This window comes from Heterocephalus glaber, unplaced genomic scaffold (genome assembly GCF_053883595.1).
Source record: "Heterocephalus glaber isolate CG9 unplaced genomic scaffold, H.glaber_assembly_v1.0 deba00001569, whole genome shotgun sequence".
NCBI lineage: Eukaryota > Metazoa > Chordata > Mammalia > Rodentia > Bathyergidae > Heterocephalus > Heterocephalus glaber.
Genome location: NW_028258354.1, coordinates 3,311,963 through 3,330,007, shown reverse-complemented (window position 1 = coordinate 3,330,007; position 18,045 = coordinate 3,311,963). Strand labels below are relative to the sequence as shown.

At 38.8% G+C, this 18,045-nt stretch overlaps 1 protein-coding gene across 17 annotated transcripts in view; it reads left to right on the top strand.

The window, feature by feature from the left end:
• R3hdm2 (R3H domain containing 2) overlaps window positions 1–18,045 on the top strand; it is a 171,103-nt gene that overhangs the window by 22,310 nt on the left and 130,748 nt on the right. For 11 of the 17 annotated variants that reach the window (XM_087192176.1, XM_004861239.4, XM_004861237.4 and 8 more), the window contains exon 2: window positions 9,164–9,314. The exons of 3 other annotated variants lie outside the window; for them this stretch is intronic. The gene's annotated coding sequence lies outside the window, so the exon portion shown is untranslated. Of the gene's footprint in view, window positions 1–5,774; window positions 6,074–9,158; window positions 9,315–18,045 lie in introns of those variants that run through there. 3 more of the 17 variants (XM_004861236.4, XM_087192181.1, XM_087192177.1) reach the window with 2 other exon arrangements.

Genomic DNA, 18,045 nt, shown 5'->3' with positions numbered 1-18,045 from the left:
TTTGTTGTTGTTTGCACCATCTCCTGTTTTTTCATTGAGTCCCATTAATCTTATGTTATTGTTTTCATTATCTAGCAGCTCTTGGATTGATTTTTTTGTGGTCCCTTGCCAATGTTTTGGTACTGGGAATCGAACTCGGGACCTTGCACTTGCGAGGCAGGTGCTGGAACCACTGAGTTAAACCCCCGGCCCGTCCCTTGTTATTTTTAAAAAATTATTTTTTCATGATCACTAACTGAAATCCTATCTTCTAATCCTATCACTAATTGAAATCCCTCACATTGGCTCATTCTGCTGTGTATACTTTCAGTGGAATTTTCATTCTCATTGATATCTGTTTGAATCTGTTTCATGGATTCCATTTCTTCCCTATGTTGGGCATTCATGGTTTCCATGATTTTCCTAAGCTCCTCATTCTTAAAAATCTGTTCTAGAATCACTGAGCATGTCTTTCATGATGGTCACCATCTCTGCAGTTATCTGAGAAATTATTTCTGATTTGATTTTTTCTAGATCCTCATTCATCTTCTTTGTTATTTCCACTGTTACCACTTCAAAGAGGCTAGGTGGGTGGGTTTCAAATTGTTCCGCCGCATTGCCCCTTGGGTTTACCTTTGGTGAACTGGAAGTTTGAGGTTACATCTTCTTAAGTGTTTTGTCATTTTTCTTTTAGTTTAAGTCCTGAGTTGATGCTTGTAAATTGTGTATACGGAATAGCTTTATTGCTAGTATTTAGAACCCTTAGGGAATGACCACTTCTCAGAGATGTCTTCCAAGTGTAACTGGCCATTGAGTTTTGAGTCTGTTGCAAGATCCTACTTCTTCATTTTATTGGGGATGAGAAGTTGCTGCCTATGTGGCCTAGCCCTTGTTCTTTGTGACTGGCCTATAGTATTGTTTATGACCTCTAGGTAATCTCAGTTTTGGCACACTCGGAAGAACAGCCACTTAGAGCAACTATGTCACCTTGGTTAAAGTTGTTCAATCAGCAACAACAATAGCATCAAACAGCCAAGAAAATGACAAACTGGTAACTATTAATTTGCCACCTTTAACTGTATGAACTAGATGTGTGGATATGTAACAAGATCTGAAACAAACCAGAGCATTGCATACAGTAAATATGCCCTCAGTATGGTGATTTTACCCCAAAGGCAAATAATTTAAAAAGGGCTGGGGGAAACAATAGAAAAATAGAAGGGGAAGAGATTAGAAGCAAGGCTGGAGGGCAAAGGAAGATTGTACAGACTTCGATAAACCAGTGAAGACGGGGGAAAGAGAAAAGGAAGAAATAAAAACAACAGAACAACAACATTAGAAACAATGCTCACACTTATATAAAAACAAGAACAAGCAGTGAAGATAAAAAGAAAAGAAAACCAATAACAAGAAAAGAAAAAAAATAGAAGAAAATAAAGAAAAGAAAATGTTGGGCCAGGGATTTAGCTCAGTGGTTTCGCCACCTGCTGCTCAAGTGCAAGGACCCAAGTTTGATTCCCAGTACCAAAAAAAAAAAATGTCCACTTCAAGTAGTGTCTCTGCTGTCACTGGTAGACAAGTTGGACACAGAGAGCCCAGATCCGTGCTGATTAATCCCAACAAGTCAGTTGTAGATTTATGGTGAGGTAGTGAATAATTCCAGGAAACCTGCATCTTTAGTTCTGAAGCTCAGGCTGGTTTCTGGCTGCAGGGATAGAACCTGATTTGTTCAGCTTGAAACACTCTGTGCCTCCTGCTGGGTTGAACTTGCTCCTTGAGCTCCTGCCTACTTGAACTTGGTGCCTCCTTACCCTGATGGAGTTGGCCTGCAGCTGCTCTGATTTCTAAGCTCAGTTAGCCCCTCTCCAAGTTAGCCTCCTCTCTGGCCAATTGCCCTCTCCTGGGGGACATCTGAACCTGAATAATTCTTCAAGCACTGCAGTCCACTGTATCTGCTGCTCTGTTCCACAGGTGTTTCTCTCCATGGAGGCTTCTGGGTTCTCCAGTAGTCACCATGCATCTGTAGGTTTGAGCTACCCTTCCCATGCAGTAAGTCAGGGCTCAGGGAGAAAGCACTGCTTGCTACCACCTTCTTCTTTGTTGGAGTCTCTCTGCTTGCTCTCCTCATGGGCCTCAATTCTTGCTTCAGATCCTTGCTGGGTCCCAGAGAACCCCTTCCCTTCTTCCTTTTTTCCTCACATCGCTATGTTCCAATGTCTGACACCAAAGCTCGGAGAGGCTGTTTTTCTGTTGTTCACCACTCCATCATCTTCCCAGAGGTCTGTATTTTCATTCATTCATTCATTCATTTATTTATTTGGTACTGGGGATGGAACTTGGGTCCTTGCGCTTGCGAGGCAGGCGGCGGAACCACTGAGCTAAATCCCCGGCCTGTATTTTCTTTTAAATGCAGCTTTCTTTTTGTTGGCAGTTTTAAGACTCTTGTGCTGTCTCATCATTGGGTGTTCTCCCTTTTCAAAGAAGTTTTACAGGGATATTTGGTTTTTACTCATTTTGGCTAGGGCTAACTTAACTTATGGGCTTACCAAAACTGTGACTGAGGCAAGCGTACAGTATGTGAAAGAGGTGTGGACAAAAGTAGTAAATAAAATAATGGGCAGACAGTGCTCAGACTAAAATTAGTGTTAGATCCTGACTTAAAACCTTCTGCCAGATGGAGCTGTACCGTTGAACATCAACTCACCTATTAGTATAAAGCCTGCCAGCAGATGGCAGCTTAATTGTCACTTGCCACTCACTGATAAATGGCTTTGATATGAGCCTGCAGCTTTTTATTTTTTATGGTCTCTGTTCAGTCACTATCTCTGCTCATGTTAAGCTCTATTTGTGGCCACTTCCCACTCCTAGCATCACTTCCTCAGCTCCACCTCATATCATCAGGCATTAGATTCTTATGTGGAGTGTATAACCTAGATTCCTCCCATGCCCAGTTCACAGTACGGATTGGGTTTGTATGAGAATCTAATGCCACTGCTGACCTGACAGGAGGTGAATCTGCAGTGGTAATGTAAGTAATGGGCAGTGTTGTAAATACAGTGAAGCTTTGCTTACCTACCTGCTTCTGTGTGGCTATGTGTATGATTATCATACCAGTTAGTGGCCTGGAGGTTGGAGACTCCTACTGTATATTGTTCTTTATAGATTTTAATTGCCATACAGGTTGGGAGTGTACATGCTGAATTTCATTGTATCACTGGTGATGTTTTGAATTAGTCTTGATTGTGGGTGCTTCTGTTATCTACTACTGTGGCAAACCACACCACAATTTAGTGGCTTAAAACAACTATTTATTTGCTTATGATTTTAGTGGATTGCCAAGTTGGGCTGGATTCACTTGGTACAGGTTGCCTCCATTCCACATGGGTCAATTGACTGGGGTTGATTGGACATGGGTACCCTTAGTCACATGTCCAATATTAGGTCGGAGCTGTCAGTTAGGTTGCTATGGTGTCTTTTGCAGGCTCACTTGGTGTGATAGTTAGGTTCCAAAAGGTGAGAATGTAAGTGGCAAGGTCTCTTGAGGCATGGGCTCAGAAGTTACAATGTCATTCATGCCCCAGTCTGTTCCTCAAAGGAAGCCACAAGGCCAGATAAAATTCACGGGGTAGGGAAATGAACTACACTTCTTGATGGAAGTTGCTGCAAATACAGTAATTGTAGCCGTTAAATACTTGTGACCCTGTTAAAAGTGGTTGTAGGCCCAGGGATTTAGCTCAGTGGTTCTGCTGCCTACCTTGCAAGTGCAAGGTCCCGAGTTCAATCCCTGGTACCCCCCTAAAAAAAAAAAGTGGTTGTGGTTCTTCCTTGTTGTGTTTTTTTTTTCTTTTTCCCTTTCTTGTACTCCTTTTAAATGAAATGGATGGTTTTTGTTTTTATTGCCTTGACTTCCCTTTCTTTTTGAATTTAATATTGGAACACAATATTACTTGGTTAAAGGATGTCTTCTGTGATTACTTGTTGTGGCCAGGGACTGATATTTTTAGGTCCTGACTTTGCAGTGGTTCTTCATATTACCATAATAATATCACAAATCTGTTAATTGCTGAAACTTTAGTGTCTTCCCCAGGTGATTTTGATTTTTTTAAAATTGGTAACTACTGAGGGTTAACACACTTGTCCTTTTATGGGTCCTGTTCCCAGTCCTTCCATGACTTGTAAGTCAGACTAACTAATATGAGTGTAAATAACTTTTTTGGCTAGGTGCTCAATGAAAGCAGGGAGGGAAGTTCATAGTAGGAATTGTCTGGATTGTCTCAAGTAGACAGTGTTTTTATATGTGAAATAAACAAGAATCTTGGGCAAAGCTGAGATGTCAATGACCTGTTAGCCTATCAGGATGAATCAGCAGAAGTTTTAGGTGAGGTGATGCTGTCAGCACAAGGAGCCCCTTACCCTGAGTTTATTGGACCTCTCATTAAAGTAGCTGTCACAGCCCTTGTTTTAGAGAAAAGCCAGAGTCACTGTTCAAGATTCAGCTGACTTTAAAAACTACTTATTTTGGAGAGCGCAGGTTACTTTCAGTATAGGTGCATAATTTAAAGTGTCATGTGGCTGTTTTTCCGCTTACAGCCTTTTTGGTGTGCCCAAGTGTTGCAGTGGTTAGAATCTTTTTTTTTTTTTTTTTGTATTGAATTCTTTTATTGGTACATTGTAGGTATACAACACAATTACATTTCTCATTGGGAATTGTACCTTTATATAATGCATCTTGGTTCTTATTTTTTCCCCATTCCTAGCCCTCCCTTCACGCCCTCCACCCTTCCCTATTTACAAAGACTTTATTTCCATTTTTTCCATTTCTCATCATTTTTTCCTTTCCCTTCTTTCCTTTCCCCTGCGCCTCCCACTACTCCTACCCCTTTGGACCTTTTATTCCTATTTTACATTATCAATTATTCATTCTAATCATTGGTACATTTTAGGTATACAATATAATGACATTCATCATTGGAAATTTGCACCTTTACATAGTCTCTCTTGGTTCTTATTTTTCACCCTTGCCCAGCCCTCCCTTCAACCCCTCCATTCCTCCCTATTTACAAAGATTTTGTTCCTCTTTTTCCATTTTCTCATATTAATCCCATTCCCTTCTATCCTTTCCTCTAGCCTTCCCACTTCCTTCCCCTTTGCCCCTTTTCTTCCTATTTCACATTACCTATTATACATTTCGTCCTTATTTACACTTTCAGTTTTTCACACCAGAGAAACTATTCGGTATTTACACATATGTGTCCTATTTATTTCACTTAAGAGTATTGCCTCAATGTGCATCCACTTAGCTATAAATGTCTCTAATTTCTCATTTTTTATGGCTGAGTAGTACTCCATTTTATAAAAAAACCTGCTGTGGTTAGAATCTTGAAAGCTTGTCTCCAGGTGACTAGAGGCTGTTGTGCTTCTCCAAGAAAGTTTAATGAATTTCATTAGGTCCCAGAAAAGTAGATTTGTTAATTGTAGTTTCTGAGTTTTGTATTTCCCAAACCAGTGATAACTTGTTAGAAATAGGAACTCAGTGGTGGTTTTTTATTGCAAGAGATGGTTGTTAACTGCTGAATACAGCTGATTAGAAGTCTAGGACAAAGTATCTATTTCTGGTGATGGCCATTATTAAAGCTTTATAGAATGCTTCAATAGTAAAATGGCTGAACTGGATCTTCCCAATCCTTTGAGGTTATCTTTAAGGCATTTGAAGTGCTTCATGTAATTTTTAGCAGCAGTGGTTTTCTTGTAGGTGTTTACAACTTGGGTCAGGTTAGCCTAAGTTGTTCTGGTCTGTGAGGCACTCTTCAGTGCAGTGATGATAACCACATCTTTGGATTTGCAGCTGCCTGAGATGATTGATTTTGGGCCTCACAGAGCCATAGAACAGTTGTCAGGAATGATTGTCATCTTATTTTCTCAGTGTAAATTTTACCTTTACAGAAAAAAAGGGAGATTTCTGAGAATACAAGGCAGATTGTTAGAATGAAGAAGAGAACACAAGGTTGACCGATTAGCCGTCTTACTGGATGTACAAATAAGATTTAAATACCTTAAAAAGCCTAAGTTTACCTCAAGAGAAGTACTTAGCTTTGTAAGTACTATTGTTATTACTCTTTAAAAATTATTTTATTTATTTATTTATTTATTTAGATTTTTTTTTTTTTGAGACAGGGTCTCACTGTGTAGTTCAGGCTGGTCTTGAACTTACTATGCAGCTCAGGCTGGCCTTGAACTCACCGTGGTCCTCCTGCCCCAGCGTCCCAAGTGCTGGGATTACAGGCATGCACCACCATGCCTGGCTAAGTCAGACAGAAAACTATTTCAGTGCTTTTTTATATACCTAGCATTGCAGGTATATATGCAAATGAGATACATAAGAGTTTTGTCCTCAAAGATTTTACAGTTTTGTCTGGAAAGAGGGATAATTTTTAAGTACATAAATAATTACAGATTATGATAGATGCTGTGAAAAAATAGATGTGTCGATGTGATACAGAGCAAAGGAATGGGGGGATCCTTCAAATTGGGTGGTCAGGTAAAGCCTCTTGGCAGTGATATATGAACCATCCCTTAAAGGGGAGGTAGAACCCACATTTTCTTTTTTCTTTTTTTTTTTTTTTTTGGTGGTACTGGGGATTGAACTCGGGTCTAGCAGGCGGTGAAACCACTGAGCTAAACCCCCGGCCCTAGAACCCACATTTTCTTACAGAGGAATATCTTGGGTAGAGGCTGCAACAAATACAAAGGTATTATGGGAGAATTTGGTTTGGTATGTACCAAGTACAGAGGCCAGATTTTGTGGGAATCTGTAGTCATTGCATGTGATACTGGGAAGTCATTGGTGGGAGGTAGCCTATTGATTGAAGTAGCTAAAGGATCTGATTTTCATTCATTCATTCATTCATTCATTCACTCACTCATTTATTTATTTATGATTTTTTTTTTTTTTTGGTACCGGGGATCAAACTTGGGTCCTTCTGCTTGCAAGGCAGGTGGTGGAACCACTGAGTGAAACCCCCAGCCCTTATTTATGATTTTTTTGAGACAGGGTCTCGCTATGTAATTCAGGCTGGCCTCAAATTCATGGTGATCCTCCTGCCTCAGCCTCCTGGATGCCTAATTTACATTTTTTAAAGACCATTCTTTCATCTCTGGGATCTGGCAAGGTGAAAAAGAGTATGATGCTGACGAATTTAATTACATTACTGCAAGCTGGGTGTAAGTTTGTAATTCTGCTCCAGAGTTAGAGGCAAGAGGATCCACAGTTTGAGTCTGCTAGGCAATTTAGCCAGACCTCTTTTTCACCATTAATTTTTTTTCCCGGTATCGGAATCGAACTCAGGACCATTCACTTGTCAGGCAGGCGCAGTGCCACTGGGTTACATCCCCGGCCCTCAGCATTAAATTTAAAAAGGACTGACAATGTAGCTTATTGATAGAGCAACCTGGGTTCAAATCTAGTAAAACATACACACACAGAAAGAAAAGAAACCCAAACTGGGTGTGGTGGTGAATACCTTAATCTCCAAACTGTCTTTGAGTGTACAATCCTTCTGCCTCAACCTGCTGAGTAGCTGGGATTACAGGCGTATGCCGCTGTGCCTTTCCGTAGTGTGTAGTTTTATTTGTTTTTGTTTTTTGAGACAGGGTCTCACTGTGTAGTTCAGGCTGGCCTTGAGCTGACTATGTGGCCAAGGCTGTCTTCATTTGATCCTCCTGTGTCAACCTCCTAGGTACTGGGATTACAGGCGTGCGCCACCACACCCAGCTGTAGTGTGTGTTTTGAATTATGTTGCTCTAGATTCTCTAACTCAAGAGTTGGAGAGTCACTTTTTGGTGTACTGTGACTCATTGTGAACCCACTGTGCCCACTTAAAAATCTCACATAGTGGTATAACTTGAGGTCTGGTAGGGAAAGGTAACTAGTAATTTCTTTGCATGGGGGAGCACAAGACATTTCTTGAAAAAAACTTACCACATGGGTAGTATTTTAGGACCAAAGTTGGTGATGAAAATAGGAAGGGCAGTGTTCTTTGGCTATGCCCTTGCATTTTAACCAACTACATACTGATGCTAAAACCCTGAAGTGCAGGGGCTATAAAGAACCCAGAAGAGGGCTGGGGATATAGGTCAGTGGTAGAATGCGTGCCTAGCATGTGTGAGGGTCTGGATTTGATCCCTAGTACCACAGAACACACAAAAACATACAAAGAAACAAACCCTAAAAAAGCTTTTTCATGGAAATCTTTATAAGATAGTGAGGGCAGACTTTAGTGATGTGATATTTGTGGGACAGAGTTGTGGAACACAATAGTGTTAAAGATAGTCTTCACTTCAGCATAACAGTAGAATATATATATATATATATATATATATATATATATATGTATGTATGTATTTTTTTTTTTTTTTTTTTTTTTTTTAGTACCGAGGATCGAACTTGGGTCAGAACTTGGGGCCTCCCAGGAATACAAACTGGCTTGGCCATGTTAAGGGTTCCATGGTGGGACTCAGAACTCAAGGCTCTTGAAGTAGATTCAGTAGCATCCATCCCTGAGTCTTGTAATAGTCATAATAATGATTCCTGAAGTTGGGGTGAGGAGATACTAAATTGTTTGTTCTGTCTATAGCCTCTTTCCACTTGTAATTCTGACCTACCAAGAGATTTTAGATCTGCTCACTCAGTTCAAGACTTGTCTAAATATATAGGTAAAAAGCGGCTGAAGGAAAAAAAAAAAAAAGCAGGTGAAGAATTCCAGGAAGATTGGATGGTTCATTTATATAGAAAGTAGGCCAAGGAGGGCTGGGGATTTAGCTCAGTGGTTCCGGTGCCTGCCTTGCAAGCGCAAGGCTCCGAGTTCGATCCCTGGTACCAAAAAAAAAAAAAAAGAAAGTAGGCCAAGAACTGCTTGTGAGAAAAGGGGATCAATAAAAGATAAAGAGCCAATGAGCAGAGGTTTTTACTTTTTTTTTTTTTAATTGTAAATTGAGAGCAAGAATGGCTGAAGAGGGTTTGGGGAGGTGCAGGATTATGAGAAATGTAAGCAAAAGGAATTGGGAAAGAAGATACTAAGAGGTACTTCTATGAATTGGATCTCTTTATTTTCTTTCAGGGTCTCAAAATATTGAGATTTAAAATGGCCTTTAACTTTTTTTTTTTTTTTTTTTTTTTTGAGGTTAGACTTGTTTCTTTGGTACCAGGGATCGAACTTGGGACCTTGCGCTTGCGCAGCAGGAGCCAGAACCACTGAGCTAAATCCCCGGCATAGACTTGTTTCTTATATGTGATGCCATTCCAGTACTGGACTCATGGAGGCTGAGCATTTATTCAGGTAATCATTGGTAACAGTTGTGGAACACTTTCTGTGTATCAGTCAGTGAACTAATTACACAGGTGCTGAGTTTGACCACCAGCGCAATCAAGATAATGAACATACTCATCACCCGGACAAGTTTCTTTATCTCTGTATATAATCATTCTCTCATGGGCCGGGGATTTAACTCAATGGTTTCGCTGCCTGTTGTGCAGGCGCAAGGACCTGAGTTTGATCCCTGGTACCAAAAAAAAAAATCTCATTCCCTCAAACTCTGTGGTCTCCAGGCAACCACTGATCTACTGTATGTTATTAAAGAATAGTTTGCATTGTCTAGAATTTCGTGTAAATGGAATCATATAGAGTATACACTCTGTTTTTGCTCTGGCTTTTCATACTCAGTGTAATTTCTTGGGATTCGTTTATATTTTTGTATGTATCAATAGTTTGTTCATTTTTATTGCTCAGTATTTGTAATTTGGAAATTACAAATAAAGCTGTACTATACATATTTGTCAAAAGCCTTTATACCTTTAAAACTGGGATGAAATTCATATAACACAATTAACAAATGTAAAATATACAGTTCAGTGGTATTTACAGTGTCGTATAGCCACCTGGCTTCTCTAATTTCAGAACTTTTTCATCCCATGAACAACTGCATATCCATGAAATAATCATTCCGTATTCCTTCCTCCCCTCATCTCTTGATAACTTCTAATCTGCTTTCTGTCTTTATGGATTTTCCATAGAAAAGGAATGATAATAATAGAAAAGGAATCTTACAATATTTGACCTTTTGGGTCCTTTACTTAGCACGTTTTTTAAGTTTATCCAAGTTGTAGCATGTATCTGTACTTGGTTCCTTTTTATGGCTGAATAAAACTTGGCTATGTATATGTATGTATGTATGTGATTGCTTTCATCAGTTGATTGACATTTGGGTTGTTGCCATGTTTTGGTTATTAGGAATAATGCTGCTGTACATATTTATGTAAAAGTATCTGAGTCTCTGCTTTCACTCATTTTGGATATAGATCTATCTATCTATGTATCTATCTATATATCTAAGAGTAGAATTTCTGGGGATATGATAGTCTTATGTTCAGCTTTTTCAGGAAATGCTGAACATTACCACTGCATTATTTTACAGTCTAGCAATGCACAAGAGGATTGCTATTTCTTAGCATCCTCAGCAAAACTTAACTTTTTTTGTTTTTTGTTTTTTGGTATTACTGAGGATTGAACCTAGGCCCTTGCACTGAGCTACAGTCCCTGTTCTTTTTATATTTTTTATTTTGAGACAGGGAAACATAATGTTCTGGGATATATATGGATATTTTAAAAAGCTTAACTATAGTGAAGGAAATTGGCATATCCATCACCTCACATGTTTAAAAAAATGAATTTTATTTTGCATATTTAAAGCACAGATAATAGTTTTCAGATATATTCTGGATATTAAACTCTTAGCAGATATATGGCTCACAAATATTTTCTCCATTTTGTAGATTGCCATTTCACGTACTTGATAATGTCTTTAATCACAAAAGGTTTTATTGTTATTATTTTATGTTTTTGCAATACTAAAGATTGAACCCAGGTCTTTTGCACTGAGCTTCATCCCCTGCCCTTTTTATTTTGAGACAGAGTCTTGCAAAGTTTCCCAGGTGGGACCTGAACTTGCTATCTGCCCACCTCCCAGAGTGCTAGAATTACAAGTGTATGCAAGATTAATTTTTTTATGAACTCTAATTTATCTTTTTTTTTTTTTGTACCAGGGATCAAACTCGGTCCTTGCACTTTCCAGGCAGGCAGCGGAACCACTGAGCTAAATCCTCGGCTTATCTTTTTTTCTTTTGTTGTTGTTCTTTTGGTGTCTCATCTCAGATTTCATTGTTAAAGATTATGAAGATTTACTTCTATATTTTTTTCTAAGCGGTTTTATAATTTAGCTCACTGTAGGTTATTGATTTGTTCTCAGTCATATTTTTTATATGGGGTGAGTTAAGGGTCTAACCTTAGTCTTTTTGGTTTTTTGAAACAGGGTCTCGCCATGTTGTACAGGCAGGCCTTGAACTCACTGTGTAGCCTAGGCTGGCCTCGAACTCATGGCAATCTATTTGCCTCAAACTCCTGAATGCTAAGATTATAGCCACTTGACACCACACCTGGCTTAACTGCAGTGTTTTGCCTGTGGTTATTCATTTGCCACATCACTGTTAAAGAGACTATGCTTCATCTGTTTGGTGGTCTTGGCCTCCTTGTCGAAAATCACTTGGCCTTAGAGATTTGGGTTTATTTTTGGATTCTCCTTTCTATTCGTCTCTATCCTTTCGCCACTATTACATTGTTTTGATTACTGTAGCTTTGTAGTAAGTTATGAAATCAGGAGGTCTGAATCTTCCTACCTTGTTTTTCTTTTTCAATATTGTGTTTAGGACCCTTTGTGGTTTCACATGCATAGCTGTAAACACTTATATTAAAAAGAAGAAAGATTGCTAGGTGTGGTCAGTCATACATGCCTGTGATCCTAGCTACTTGGGACTCAGGCAGGAGGATCACAAGTTCAAGGCCAGCCTGGGCAATTTAATGAGGCCTTGTCTCAAAATAAAAAATAGTAATAGCTGGGGATAGTAATAGTAATAGCTCAGTGTAGAATGCAAAGCCATGGGTTCAATTTTCAGTACCAAAAAAAAAACAAAGAAAGAAAAAGAAAGAAATGTAGGGCCAGGGATTTAGCTCAGTGGTTTCGCCGCCTGCTGCGCAAGCGCAAGGACCTGAGTTCAATCCCTGGTACCAAAAACAAAAACAAAACAAAAGAAAGAAATGTGAGAATACAGATTATAAATGACATCATGATTTATAATAATGTACTTTGATTAATACTAAGTGAATTATACTAGTATTTGAAAACTTTGTGCCCACATAGCTCCTCTTTTGTGTTGTTATTGTCATGCAAATTACCTCTTGATACCTTGTGTCTCTGTCAAAAGTTTTATAATAAGACCTTAATTTGGAGGATTACAAACAAAAAATACATTGATATGGTTCTTTATATTTATCTGTGTAGTTAACGTTACTGTTTATTCATTTGTATTTGAGTTACTGTGTAGTACCCTTTCATTTTAGGCTGAATGGCTCCCTTTAATATTGTAGAGTAGGTTTGCAAGTGACAAATTGTGCCCTTTTTGGGGGCGGGGTACTGGGGATCGAACTCTCAGGGCCTTTTGCTTGCGAGACAGGAGGTGGCACCACTGAGCCAAATTCCCGGCCCTCTGTGCCTTTTTGTTTATATAGGAATGTCTTAATTTCTCCTTCAATTATGGGAGATAGTTTTGCTGGATATTGAATCATTAGTTGGCAGTCTTTCTTTCAGCATTTTGTTTTTGTTTTGTTTTGTTTTTGGTACCGGGTATCGAACTCTGGACCTTGTGCTTGCATAGCAGGCACTGGAACCACTGAGCTAAATTCCCAGCCCTAGCATTTTGGATATACTGTATCTTTGTGCCTCCATTGTTTCTTTTCTTTTTTTTTTTTTTTTTCAGATGAGCAGTTATTTTATTTTTTATTTTTTTATTGGTACATTTTAGATATACATAATAATAGCATTCATCATAGGAAATTTGTACCTGTACATGATGTATCTTGCTGCTGTTTTTTTTCCCCATTCCTTTCCCTTCCCTTCATCCCTTCTTCCCCTCCTTATTTACAGAAGCTTTGTTTGCATTTTTTCCTTTCTTTTTTTCTTGTCCCTTCCTTCCTTTCCCCCTCTCCCCTCCCTTGTTCCCCTTCTCATTTGAACATTTTCTTCTCATTTCCCAATATCTGTTATACATTTTGATCCTTATTTACACATTTGGTTTCTCACACCAGAGAAATAATGCAACATTTAAACATGTGTGTCCAATTTATTTCACTTAAGAGTATCAGGGTACATTCATTTAGCTGGAAATGTCTCAAGCTTATCCTTTATGGCAGAGTGGTACTTCATTGTATAAAAAACCCACATATTCTTTATCCATTCATCAGTTGATGGGCATTTGGGCTGTTTCTAAGATTTAGCTATTATTACAAATTGTGCCACTACAAACACGAGTGTGCATATATTGCTGTGGTATGATGCTTTTAATTTTTTCGGGAAGATACCAAGAAGGGAAATAGCTGAGTCAAATGGAATCTCTAGTTTTAGTTTTTTGAGGACTCTGCACACTGATTTCCACAGTGGTTGCACCAGAACACACTCCTACCAGCAGTGGAGAAGGGTTCCTTTTTCCCCACAGCACTTCCGGCACTTGTTATTGGTTGATTTCTTTTTTTTTTTTTTTTTTTTGGTACCAGGGATTGAGCTTGGGTCCTTGCACTTGTACAGCAGGTGGGGAAACCACTGAGCTAAATTCCGGGCCCCAGATTTCTTGATAAGGACCTTTTTTTTTTTTTTTTTTGCTGTACTGGGGATCGAACTTAGGACCTTGTGCTTGCAAGGCAGGTGCAATGCCACTGAGCTTAATCCCTGGCCCGATAATAACCATTCTTTCTGGAATGTTGTTTTAATTTGCATCTCTGGAATGACCAGTGATGTTGAACAGTTTTTCATATATTTATTTACTGTTTCTAATTCTTCATGTGAGAAGTGTCTTCATTTCAGATGCCCATTTTTGGATTGGGTTTTTAAATTTGGTGGATATTCTAGATATTCGTCCTTTGCAGTTTGGAAACTTTTAAGTCACTATTTCTTTTTCACTTCTTATCTTTGAAAATACCTCTGACATAACTGGGTGTGTTGACGCACACCTGTAATCCCAACCCTCATGAGGCAGGAGATTGCTGTGAATTTGAGGCCAGCATGGGCTACATAGTAAGTTTGAGGCCAGCATGAACTATGTAGGGAGACCCTGTCTCAAAAACAAACAAACAAACAAACAAAACCTTGGGCCGGGGATTTAGCTCAGTGGTTCTGCTGCCTGCCTCACAAGCGCAAGGACCTGAGTTTGATTGATTCCCGGTACCCAAAACAAAAAAACCTCGAAAAAACTTGTTGACATATATAGTATGTCCTCAAGGTTTTTTTTTTTTTCTTCCCACCAATGTCTCCTTTTTTTTTTTCTGTACTGGGGATTGAACTTAGGACCTTGTGTTTGCAAGGCAGGCACAGTGCCACTGAGCTAAATCCCTGGCCCTTTTCTTACGTTTTTGAAATAAGGTCTCACTATGTAGTCCAAGCTGGTCTTGAACTTGCAATGATCCTTCTGCTTTAGCCGTCTAAGTGCTAAGGTTACAGGGGTGCATCATCACACCTGGCTCCCTGACTTTCTTCTGCAGCTTCTAATGTGTTAATAGTTATATAGTTTTGTGGGTTTTTTGGTATCGGGGATCGAACTCTGGTCCTTGCACTTATGCAGCAGGTGGCGAAACCACTGAGCTAAATCCCCGGCCCTATAGTTGTTATATAGTATATTTTTACCTCTAACCATTTAGAGGGCTTTTTAACTCTACCTAATATGCTAACTTTTTCCTATAGTTTTAAGTGTCTTTTTACTAATTCTATAATTTGTATCATTTCTGTCAGTTATTTATTTATTTATTTGGTATTGGGAATTGAACACAGGGCCTCATGCAAGCTAAGCACACACTCCTTAGTGAGCTATAACCTCAACCCCTCTCTCTCTTTTCATTGTGAGATAAGTATAGATTTATATGGCTGGGGATTTAGCTCAGTGGTGCTGCACCTGCCTCACAAGCACAAGGTCCTGAGTTTGATCCCCGGTACCAGAAAAAAAAAAAGATTTGTAGAAAGTTGCAAAAAAAAAAAGTACAGGATATCCCAGTTTCTCTCAGTGGTAACGTTCAGCAACTATATAGTATAGTATTAAAACTAGAAAATTTACATGGTAAAATCTGTAGTTTATTTAGATTTGATCAGTTTCATATATTTGTGTGTACATTTGTAGTTACATAGATTTTTTCATACGTGAATTTTTATATCCTCCCATCAGGATAGAAAACAATTCCATCCCGACAAGGATCCTTTATTTTTATTTATTTATTTATTTATTTATTTATTTATTTTTTGGGTACCGGGGATCGAACTTGGGTCCTTGCGCTTGCGCAGCAGGCAGCAAAACCACTGAGCTAAATCCCCGGCCCAAGGATCCTTTATATTGATCTTTAATAACTATACTTATCTTCCTCTACTCCATTCTCCCAACATATATCCCTAGAAATGGAAATCATTAATATGTTCTCTGTAGGCCCAGGGATTTAGCTCAGTGGTTCCACCACCTGCCTTGCAAGCACATGGTCCTGAGTTCGATCCCCAGTACCAAAAAAAAAAATTCTCTGTATCTGTACTATTGTTATTTAAGGATGATACATAAATGGAATTATGTTGTATGTACAACTGGGTTTTTCCCCTTTGGAGAATGGCTTTTTTTCTTTTTAGACAGAGTCTTGCTATGTAATTCAGGTTGGTAGTATTGGTATTGAACTCATTAGCCTAGGCTGACTTTGAACTCATGGCAATCCTCCTGCCTCAGCCTCCCAAGTGTTGGAATTACAGATATGTACCACCAAATTATGCTGGCATTTTTTTTTTTAACTCAGTGTAATTTTCTTACATCCAAGAGACCTCCTAGTTTGTTGCACATATCAGTAATTTGTCTTTATTGCTGAGTAGTCTTCCATGTATAATTGTACCATTGCTTTTTTAACCATTCATCTGAAAGTCTTCTGTTTTGGGGCGGGGATTTAGCTCAGTGGTTTCACCTCCTGCTGCGCAAGTGCAAGGACCTGAGTTCGATCTCCGGTACCAGAAAAAACCAAACAAACCAAAAGAAAGTCTTCTGTTTTGATTTCAGTTTTTATAATTAATAAATCTAGTATAAACATTCATGTACAGATTTTGTGAGATAATACCCAAGAGTGTAATTGTGGGTAGTAGGGTAATTATGTATTTCATATTATAAAGCACTGCCAAACTGTCTTCCACAGGGGCTATACTATTTTACATTCCTACCAGTAACGTATGAGTGATCTACCTTTTCTACATCTTTGGTAGCATTTGCTGTTTGTGTGTGTATGTTTATGTTTGCAGTGCTAGGGATTGAACCCAGTGCCTCCTACGTGACAGCTCACTCAGTATTTAGTCACTGTGATAGGTACATAGTACTTTCTAATTGTGGTTTTAGTTTGTATTTCCCTAAAGGCTAATGATTTTGAACATATCTCTTTATATTTTTGTCTATTTTCTAATTGGATTCTTTTTTTTTCTCTCCCTCCTTCTCTTTTCTCATGGGGGCCAGTATTGGTGATTGAACCCAGGGCCTTCACATTGATATGCATCCCCAGCCTTAAATAATTTTTCTTGGCCCCACTGTGTTCTCTCTTCCATGGATGGCCTGCCCTCACACTGTAGGGTGTACTTCTTTTCCTCCTGTTACTTGGCCCAGACTTGCTCTGCAGAGCCTATTTCTTTTCTTACCTTTAATAAAAATTTGTTATCATTAAAAAAAAATTTTTTTTCCTTAATTTTGAGACAAGGTTTCTCTAAATTACTTGTTACCTGGTCTGGGCTCTAACTTGCGATCTGCCTGTCTTAGCCTCCCAGAATGCTGGAACTATAGGCACACACCACTACATCTAACTAATTAATTGTTTCTTTACTGTTAAATTTTGAAAGTTCTTTATACAGTCAAGATACACATGGTTTGCAGTGGAGACTTTACTCTTCTCTGAATTGCAGATTACTTGGCTTTTTCAGATTCTGAGTCCTATTTTCACACAGAAAACATGTTGGATTTTGCTCTTGTCTCTGTGGAATATCCCTCCACTTAATATTACTTGGAAACACTTTTTAGGCATTAAGCTTGACTAATCAAAGAGCTTACCTTCTTAGTTTCCTATCTCTCAAGAATCACTGTCCTTCATTGCCTGGTGCTGAATGACTTAGAAACTAATGTCTCATACATTTTGACTTTTTAAAGTTGTTTTGCTAAGAATGTAACATTGGTCCTTGTTCATCCATGTTAGAAGAGAAATCCTCTAATCCCTAAATTCAAAGTTTTCATTAACGTTTTGATTGCTGTCCAGTCATTCCTTCCTCTCACAGATTCTTTCTTTTTTTCCCCCTGGTACTGGGGATCAAACTCAGGACCTTGTACTTCCCAGGCAGACAGAGCACCGCTGAGCTACGTCCCTGGCCCCCTCTCACAAATTCTTAAAAAGGGCTAATGGGAGCCAAATAGAACTTAGACAAAGAGATACTTACATTTTTTAGTCTAATGAAGGCTAAGCTTGCAGATCAGTGAGGTGTACAGGCTTAGAGCTAGAAATAGGTCAGCTACTATGGCACAAGATGATGGTGTGAAAAGATTTTAGTGACAGCTTGTACATAATATATTCTTGTTGCAGGGTTTCCTTTGAATGTACTGCTAAATTCAGGGTGTCATATGCTTTTTCTCTATTCTTATCTTTCTAGTCTTTTTCTCAAAAGAATGGCCATATTAGTTGGGCATGGTGGCACATACCTGTAATGTCAGTGCCTCGGAGGCTGAGGCAGGAGGATTGCCACAAGTTCTAGGTCAGCCTGGACTCCTTAGTGCGACTCTTGTCGAAAAAAACCGTGTCTATAAAAATTATATATATCATAATTTGTACATTTAAAAGGTAGAGCTGGCCAGTTAAGCCTTTCTATTCTAAGTGTATCTAGCTAGGTAATTCTTAAATTTTTTTTTTGTTTGTTTGGAGCTTA